Source organism: Mobula birostris, chromosome 4 (assembly GCF_030028105.1).
Source record: "Mobula birostris isolate sMobBir1 chromosome 4, sMobBir1.hap1, whole genome shotgun sequence".
Taxonomy (NCBI): Eukaryota; Metazoa; Chordata; class Chondrichthyes; order Myliobatiformes; family Myliobatidae; genus Mobula; species Mobula birostris.
In genome coordinates this window covers 96,500,886-96,510,202 of record NC_092373.1, presented here as the reverse complement: position 1 = coordinate 96,510,202, position 9,317 = coordinate 96,500,886, and the positions used below count along the sequence as shown (strand labels likewise).

General features: G+C 43.6%; 1 long non-coding RNA gene across 1 annotated transcript; it reads left to right on the top strand.

Annotated features, from left to right (window-relative positions):
- Positions 1–283: 283 nt before the first annotated feature.
- On the top strand, positions 284–9,100 carry LOC140196508 (uncharacterized). Its single transcript, XR_011885726.1, has 4 exons — positions 284–312; positions 1,360–1,435; positions 5,620–5,885; positions 6,047–9,100. It is a non-coding gene; the product is annotated as an uncharacterized lncRNA (long non-coding RNA).
- Positions 9,101–9,317: the final 217 nt, after the last annotated feature.

Here is a 9,317-nt window from a genome sequence, read left to right as displayed (position 1 = left end):
ATATCGGCATTTCTAAGTGGGTTGGACATTTGTCATTTGACACATGGAACGCCCATTCATATTGAGTACACTGTTTGTGGGAGCTTGTTGCGTTAAAGTAGCTACTGAATTTTCTTCATAGAAACATTGATATTTTGGCGGCATGTGGCGTGCAGCGGGCGCTTGCAGACACTTTTATTACCACCTTGTCTGCCCTGACTCATCAGCGCTTTAAAATTTTTCGTCGCTGACCCAATGAAATGTGCAGGCGTAAGGGTTCTCAAAATCGCGCATGCGTTCAGTAGACAAAAGGCTCTGGAGGACCGACGGCAGGTAGGAGAGGGGCTTCGGGCTGGGATTCATTAGCACCAGGGTCCGAATCCCGATTGAGGTACAATTGCTGTGACCTCGGAAATACCGTTGCCCCGAACCTCGGGACATTTTCCGACCTTTGCGCGGCTCTCAACTTCACGATCCGTACCCGAGCCCCGGGCTTTCTGCTGATCAGCGAAGGTGCTGGCACCGTTTCTTTGACGCATGCGCACCTTGGGACCGTGATGGTTTCTCGTTTGTGGGGTTTTCTGTTTGTAAAGACAGCAAGTGCTTTCCCCACCAGTCCGTAAGGCGTGCAGAATGGATCTCTCAAAAACTGCCGAACTAAGCTATCTCTATCCAAAGATTAGGAACTCAGAACAAAAATATAGTTCGGAATTTAATAAGGATGATGAGACTACCCTCCAATCAATGTAAATGCCAGGTAGTGCTGCATGGAAGAAAAGAACAAAATCCTTCCATCAGCTTTAGTCCTTGAGAAAATTACCTTTAAGACCATACGAGCAGAATTAGGCCATTCAGCGCTACAGGCCTGCTCCGCCATTCCATCATGGCTGATCCCGAATCCCATTCAACCCCACACCTGTTTTCTTGCCATATCCTTTGATGACCTGACCGATTAGGAAGCTATCAACTTTTGCCTTAAATGTACCCACGGACTTGGCCTCCACTGCAGTCTCTGCAGAGCATTCCACAGATTTACTATTCTCTGGCTAAAAAAATTCCTCCTTACCTCTGTTCTAAAGGGTCACCCCTCAATTTTGAGGCTGTGCCCTCTAGTTCTGGATACCCCCCACCAGAGGAAACATCCACCCTATACATTGCTTTCAAGATTCAGTAGGTTTCAATGAGATTCCCCCCCCCCACCGGCCCGCAGATTTCTAAATTCCAGTGAGTACAGGCCCAAAGCTGGCAAACGCTCATCATATGTTAACGCCCTCATTCCCAGAATCATCCTCATGAACCTCCGCTGCATTTTTGCCAACAGTGATCGACCTGATGTAATGAAACAGGTACCACAATTGATTCTTTTCTACCTTTTATTAGTAGCAAGCTACGAGAGAGAACCTTCCTTCTGCACTCACAGGGAGTCAGCCACAGAAATCTCTCTGTCTAAGCACAGGTACAGAGTTTTTTATACTATCTTTGTCACGAAAGCCTAGCAACAGTGATAGTCCGAGACAAAGGCCACTTAATCACCTAAAACGTACTTGACAAAGAATACTTAATCACATCAGGCGGAGGTAAACAGAGAACAGAGTATAATTAATTCTCACATCCTACATGTCAGCATTTACATGTTAGCAGGACAGATTGACCCTTTAACATCTCAATACAAAAAAACAGTCAGATCAATAGACATAAACTCGAGGAATTCTGCAGATGCTGGAAATTCAAGCAACACACATCAAAGTTGCTGGTGAACGCAGCAGGCCAGGCAGCATCTCTAGGAAGAGGTACAGTCGACGTTTCGGCTGGGGCCCCCTAGTCTTGACAAAGGGTTCCGGCCCGAAACATCGACTGTATCTCATGTGGGTTTTTTTGTGAGTTTTTAATCCTTATCTCCATTCAAAAAACAGCTGCTCAAATACACTGCAGCCATTCTCAAACCAGAATACACAGTCACAACCTTAACCATTATTTACAGGAATCTGAGAATCCCCTTAAAACTTTATCACTTTGTTCCACTTCCTCTTGTTCTGAGCCATGAGAACATGTTTTGTCCATTCTTTCTGAGTACATAATGATTTCAAACACCTTTGTCCTGAGCAACAAATGACCTATAGCTTTCACTTCACAGAAATGCCGCACTCCAATGAGAAAGACTACTGCATATTTATTGTTCACCATTGTCAATCACCTGGAGGAGGAGGGATCAGAGTAGGAAGTCTCCAGGAGCAGTCACGTAATACCATGTGCTGTGTAGAGCAGCAACCAATCAGAGATCGGAAGTGGGAGAAGACAGCTCACTTAGGTTCGCTGATTGAGTAGAAAAGGCATTAACTCATGGCAGTTTGGTGCTTTGAGCAGCGGACAATCAGCGTTCAGGATTGATTGGCAAGAAGAAATTAAAATAAGGCGGGGGAAGTGAGCAACCACTGTCGGAGTGGTCAGTATTAAAGTGGGAATTTTGAGACATTATCTCATTGGCTTCAGTGAGGCTTCAGTCAGAGAAGGCAAAAAAGCTGCTTGTAGTTTATTGTTGGGCAGCATCTCTAGGAAGAGGTACAGTTGACGTTTCGGGCTGAGACCCTTCGTCAGGACTAACTCGTCCTGACGAAGGGTCTCTGCCCGAAACGTCGACTGTACCTATTCCTAGAGATGCTGCCTGGCCTGCTGCGTTCACCAGCAACTTTGATGTGTGTTGCTTGAATTTCCAGCATCTGCAGAATTCCTCGTGTTTGCCCAGTTTATTGTTTTTCCTTCTTTATCTTTGCTCAGTTAGAGCAGTAGGGATGCCAGGCAGGATAGTCGAATGCTGCTCTTGTGGGATGTGGGAAAGGAGGGAGACTTCTGGTATCCCTAACAACTTCAGCTGCTAGAAGTGCATCCAGCTACAGATTCTAACACTCTGTGCTAAGGAGTTTGAACTGGAACTGGATGAACTCCAGATCATTTGGGAGGCTAAGGGGTGATAGAACGCAGGAGACTGTGTGCCAGTCAAGAAGGGAAAAAAGGTTGAACAGCCAGTGCAGAGTACCACTGTGGCCAACTCATCTAAAACATGTAGACCATTTTGAATACTGTTGAGGGGATGACCTAGCAGAAGAAATCGGTCAAATCTCTGGCACTGAGTCTGGCCCTATGGCTCAGAAGGGAAGGGGCAAGAAGAATGAACTCTGGTAATAGGGGATTTGTTGGAGAAACTGAGAAGTACTGTGGACAATAACAAATTTCCCGGATGGCACGTGCTTACCAGGTGCAAGGGTCTGGGACATTTCAGATCGAGTCTTCAGCATTCTTAAGTGGGAGAATGAACAGCCAGAGGTCATGGTCCATGTAGGTACCAATGACATAGGTAAGAAGAGTGACGAGGTTCTTCAAAGGTGCTAGGTAAAAGGACTGGATGGGATTGAGTTTGTCAATCCTTAATCAGTATAGAAGTCCCAGTGAGAGAGTGTGCGATACCTATCTGCTATTAGTACGTGAGGCAGGTCAGGTGACAGAAATTTGTATAGGATAATATTTTGCATTTAGTGATCATATTAGTTTCAAAGTAAAAATGTGAAGAGACAGGTCTGGTGTGTGGGTTGAGACTCTGAATTGGATAATGGTCAGTTTTGATGGATTCAGAAAGGGTCAGGCCAGCATGGATTGGGACGGCTATTTTCTAGCAAAATGTGAGTGAGTGAGTGAGTGAGAGACCTTTAAAAGTGAAAGTTTGAGAGTGCAAAGCTTGTATGTGCCTGTCAGAATAAAAGGTAAAGAGAATAGGTGTAGGAGATATTTGTTAAGAGAAAAAAGGAGGTGCGAGGCAGATATAGGCAGGTAGGCACAAATGAGGTGCTTACGGAGTATGAGAACTGGGAGAGAGCACTTAAGAATAGAAATGAGTAAGGCTAAAAGGAGGCATGAGGTTGCCCCAACAGACAACGTGAAGGAGAATCTCAAGGAATTTTATAGATATGGACAGCAAAAGGATTGCAAGGTGCAAAATTGGTCCTCTGGAAGATGAATGGTAATCAATGTGCAGGGCGGAATGAGATAGAGATCTTGAAATAATTTTTTTACATCTGTACTTACTCAGGAAATGGACACAGAGTCTACAGAAAGCTGTATCAAATTCATGGACCCTATACAGATTGCAGAGGAGGAGATGTTTGCTGCCTTAAGTCTAATTAGGGTGGATAAATAAGCAGGGAGTGATAAGGTGTTCCCTCGGACCCTGCAGAGGTCATGCAGAAATTGCTGGTGCCTAACCAAAGATAGTTAAATCATCCTTATGTTGTTCTGCTGTTTAAGAAAGGCTCTAAAATAAACCAGGAAACTTCAGGCCGATGAGCCTGACATCAGTAATGGGAAAGTTATTGGAAGGTATTCTAAGGCATCGGATATATGAGTATTTGGATAGACGAGGACTGATTAAAGATACTCAGCATGGCTTTTGGCATGGTAGGTTGGTCTAACCAATTTTACAGAGTGTTTAAAGGAAGTTACCAGGAAAGTAATGAAGGCAAGGCAGTAGACTTTAGTTATGCGCTTGACAAGATCCCAATTCGTAGGTTGGTCAAGAAGTTCAGTCACTTGACATTCGAAATGAGGTAGTAAACTGTATTCGACATTGGCTTTGTGGGAGAAGTCTTGCCTCTCTGACTGGAATCCTGTGACTAGTGGATTGCTGCAGGAATCGATGCTGGGTCTGTTGTTGTTTGTCATCTACATCAATGGATGATAATGTGGTTAACTGGATCAGCAAATTTGTGGATGACTCCAAGATTGTGTGTGTAGCAGACATTAAGGAAGACTATCATGGCTTGCAGTGGGATCTGAACCAGCTTGAAAAATAGCAGATGCAATTTAATGCAGACAGCTGCAAGGTAGGACCAATCAAGTCTTGCACAGTGATTGGCAGGGCACTGAGGTGTGCAGTAGAAGTAAAGGGTCAGTGAAACATGGTCCATAATCCACTGAAAGTGGCTTCACAGGTAGAAGATTGGGTTGTGAAGAAAGATTTTAGCACATTAGCTTTCATAAATAAAAGTACTGAGTACAAGCAATGGGATGTTATGTTAAAGTTGTATAAGACGTTAATGAGGTCTAGATTCGGTCGCCTACCGAGAGGAAAGATTTGAATAAGATTAAAAGCGTACAGGGAAAATTGACAAGGATGTTGACAGGTCTGGAGGATCTCAGTTATGAAGAAAGTTTGAATAGGTTAAGACATTATTCCTTGGAGTGTAGAAGATTAAGGGGAGATTTGACAGGGATAAACAAAATCATGATGGATATAGATTGGATAAATGCAAGCAGACTTTTTCCACTGAGGTAGGGTGGGACTACAACTGGAAGTCAGAGTTTAAGGCTGAAAGGTGAGAACATGAGGGGAAACTTCTCCACTCAGAGGGTCATGAGAGTGTGAAATGAGTTGCCAGTGCAAGTGGTTTATGTGAACTTGATTTCAAAGTTGGTAAGGGTATGGTGGGCTCTGGTTCAGCTGCATGTCTGTGGAAGTAGGCTGTTTAAATGGTTTGGCATGAACTAGACGGCCCAAAGGGCCTGTTTCTGTGCTGTACTTTTCTATGACTTTGACCAAAGCTTGAAATAATACTAATGTTCACTCTGATTTTTGTTTTAACTGCTGTGCAGATCAACCATTGGTCTGAGCGGGAAGGTTTTACGTCTTGAAAACTGTGTAGCACTTTAAATAAATATATAAAAGAAAATTCCATCTGCAGCAACAAAGACTATTTGTGTGAGAGCCCTTCAGTTACTATGCAGCCGTGCACCAGTGCAGCTTAGAGTAACAGTGAATAATCCTAATGGAGAGAGTCAAACTGAGCCAAATGACAGATTGAAGATGGGCAGAGATGTCCCAACTGATCCAGACAGGAAGACTATCAAAGAATTTGATGGTAAGTCCAGATGCTTCCACTATGCCCAGTTATAGGATGGTTTATTTCTCCAACTTGGGTTGAACCTTACTGTGATGTCAGAGCATACCTTGGTGATCTAAAATGATATCATCTGAAATGTTGTCCTTCACCCACTGATGTTTTTGTAAATCTTTTTACAGGTTAGAAACTGCAAAGAATTTGTGTACGGGAATCTCAAACATAACACATCAGCTTTGCTGTCTCTGTCCACACATTTGAGGAGTGAGCAGATCTTTCCTCTGTAACACCAATATATATCTGTAGTTGTTCTTTGGAGATGAAGAAGTTTCTCGTCCCAGCTGGAAATGTGCTTTGTGTCTGAAATGAAGTTTTGTGTTGTAACTCAGTAAAATCCACTAGGACCGGGGCGCTGAGAACACACTAGCACTTGTTCATTAGAGATCAGTTCTTCAACTGCATTGATTGTGCAAAGGATTCACTCACTCATCCTACCTGCTCAACTCTGGAAAGGAATTCACTCATTCATCTAAGCTACTGTCACGCTAGTTAGTCCGCACTGTGAAGAGACTGTTGATTTGCTCAGACTGGGAAGGAATTCACTCTCATCCCACCTGCGACACACCAGCAAGTTCACGAGGCCATTCAGCTGCGGATTATGGAAAGGCAGTTACTTGGTCATTACATCTGAAGGTATTATAGCAGGTTCACCTGGGGAGAGGCTGTTCACCTGCTCAGACTGTGGAAGGAATTCATTCAGTTGTGTAATCTAATGGCACACCAGCGAGTTCACACTGGGGAGAGTCCATTCACCTGCTCAGACTGTGGGAAGGGCTTCACTCAGCCATCTCAACTGAAAGTACATCAGCGAGTTCACACTGGGGAGAGACCATTCACCTGCTCAGACTGTGGGAGGGGATTCACTCAGTTGTGTAATCTATTGCAGCACCAGTCAGTTCACACTGGGGAGTGGCCATTCACCTGCTCAGAATGTGGGAAGGGATTCACTTGTTCATCCCACTTACAGACACATCAGCGAGTTCACACTGGGGAGAGGCCATTCACCTGCTCAGATTGTGGGAAGAGATTCACTCAGTTGCCTAACCTATTGGCACACCAGTCAGTTCACACTGGGGAGTGGCCATTTACCTGCTCAGAATGCGGGAAGGGATTCACTTGTTCATCCCACCTACAGACACATCAGCGAGTTCATACTGGGGAGAGGCCGTTCACCTGTTCAGATTGTGGGAAGAAATTCACTCAGTTGCCTAACCTATTGGCACACCAGTCGGTACACACTGGAGAGAGGCCATTCACCTGCTCAGAATGTGGGAAGGGGTTCACTTATTCATCCCACCTACAGACGCATCAGCGAGTTCACACTGGGGAGAGGCCGTTCACCTGCTCGGAATGTGGAAAGAGGTTCACTCAGTCATCCAACCTTGTGGCTCACTACCGAGTTCACACTGGGGAGAAGCTGAAATAAGCTTCATGCTGAATATTTAACCATCACAGTTGCTGAATCCAGAGGCAAGTTTTAAAGTGACTGTTGGTGTCGAACCCTGCAATTATTGTTGCTACTCATGACACCCAGTTCTGCACCCTGGTCACTGGGCTTGGGAGGAGTTTCTTCTGATAATGTCCATCTTTATTGGGACTGGAGTTTAATATTCTGGATCTGTGACAAATAAATCAGTTCTCACTGTCTTAAGTTCTGTCTCGGGTTCTTAGTAAATCTATAACACACCCAGTGTATAGCTAGGAGTCAACTCAGCCCAGCTGGTCCCTGGCAGTGTTTCGGTTCCACAACAGTCCTTTTAAATCCATCCCTGCTGTTCACCTCTTCCTCTCTCTGAGGCAATGGGTTCCAAACAGAGGTTTCCCCAGAATTTCCTGCATGACTTTCTACAGACTGAATAAGAAGACGAGCTGACTGCAGTTGTGTGGACATGTTCTCTGAATCAAAGAGGAATGACATTGGGAGTTAACCTACTTATTCACTGCTCATTTCGACATGCATCAATTTCACTGCTTCTAAAGTGCTGTGTCTCACACTGCTGCGTTGTTAGAAGACACCACTGTCCTCTAAAGTCTGAAAGCAGAATGGAGAGCCATCAGTCGGATGTTCAATGGAACAGGGTCTGAAACCAGAGACGGGTCAGCAGAGGGCAGAGTTTGGGGCTCTGGACAGTGGTGGGGGTAAGAGTATATGATTAGGAACGGAATCACTGGGGGGTGCAACATTTGTAAGCTGATTAGATTGACTTTCGTGACACAAACAATGCCTGTTGTGAGGCGTTCCATTGGTCGAGGAATTAGTGTGTTTGGAATGGGTTTATCTGGTATAGGTCATGCTTGTTAATGATATTTCATATCTGGATGGTTATTATTGATCTATCAACAATAATGTATTGGTTGCATATAATTTATAAACTAGGACTCTAGAACTAGATTAGGCTTGCATTTTTAGTAAGGCATTCGTATCTTTTATGAGATTGTATCTTAAAGCAAGATTTTGGCAAATGATATTTGCCACTTGATTGTGTCTGTGAAAGTACTCAGATTGAGTTAAACTTTTTCAGGATCCTGTATTGTGTTGGATTCTCTCTGGTTTCTCTTGGCATTGTCTGCACGTATTGTCTTGAATTTGTTGGTATTTTATTATGCATTTTTGATACCTTTTTGTATTAACCACCTGGTGTATTTCCACAAAGAACTCCTCTTTTCTGGGAAGAGGCTGTAACTCTGATCCAAGCATTTGATGCTTCCTTGTCAACATCTCTTCGTTACCTCTTCGTTAACTTTCCTTCTCTCATGATAATTTATTCATTTTTCTGGATTGTATTTTCATTTAAGTTTATTGCTGTGTATTTATCAGAATTGTATATGCTGGCATGGAGTGCTGAATCCTGCTTTTGTTGATGAAAATATATCCTTAAAATTGCACAATTTATATATTACACAAATCTGACTGTTGTGTAAATTTTTTGGTGTTGTCTGTTATTCCTCTTACTCCTTCTGTCCCAGGTGGTGTTAATCTTAGTGTTTTTGAGTGCAGCAACACACATCAAAGTTGCTGGTGAACGCAGCAGGCCAGGCAGCATCTCTAGGAAGAGGTACAGTGGACATTCTGGGCCAAGACCCTTCGTCCTGACGTTATGTTATTTGTGTTCAAGCGAATGTTACACGTGTGTTTTTTAGTACAATTTAAATTACATCATAATTAAGGGATTGTGATATGGATGATGCAGCGATTAAGGTTTAGTGTAATAAAAAACAAGTATCCAGTTGCAATGCTTGTGTATTGAGTAGTGCTTCTGTTGGTGTAGTAATGACACTTCAGTTAAAGCCTTGAATCTTGTGAAAGCTCTGGGAACAGTTACACTGATTGATGACAGTTTGAATGAATCAGTTGGCAAATACTTTGTGCTAATCCAGACCTCCAGTGATGTG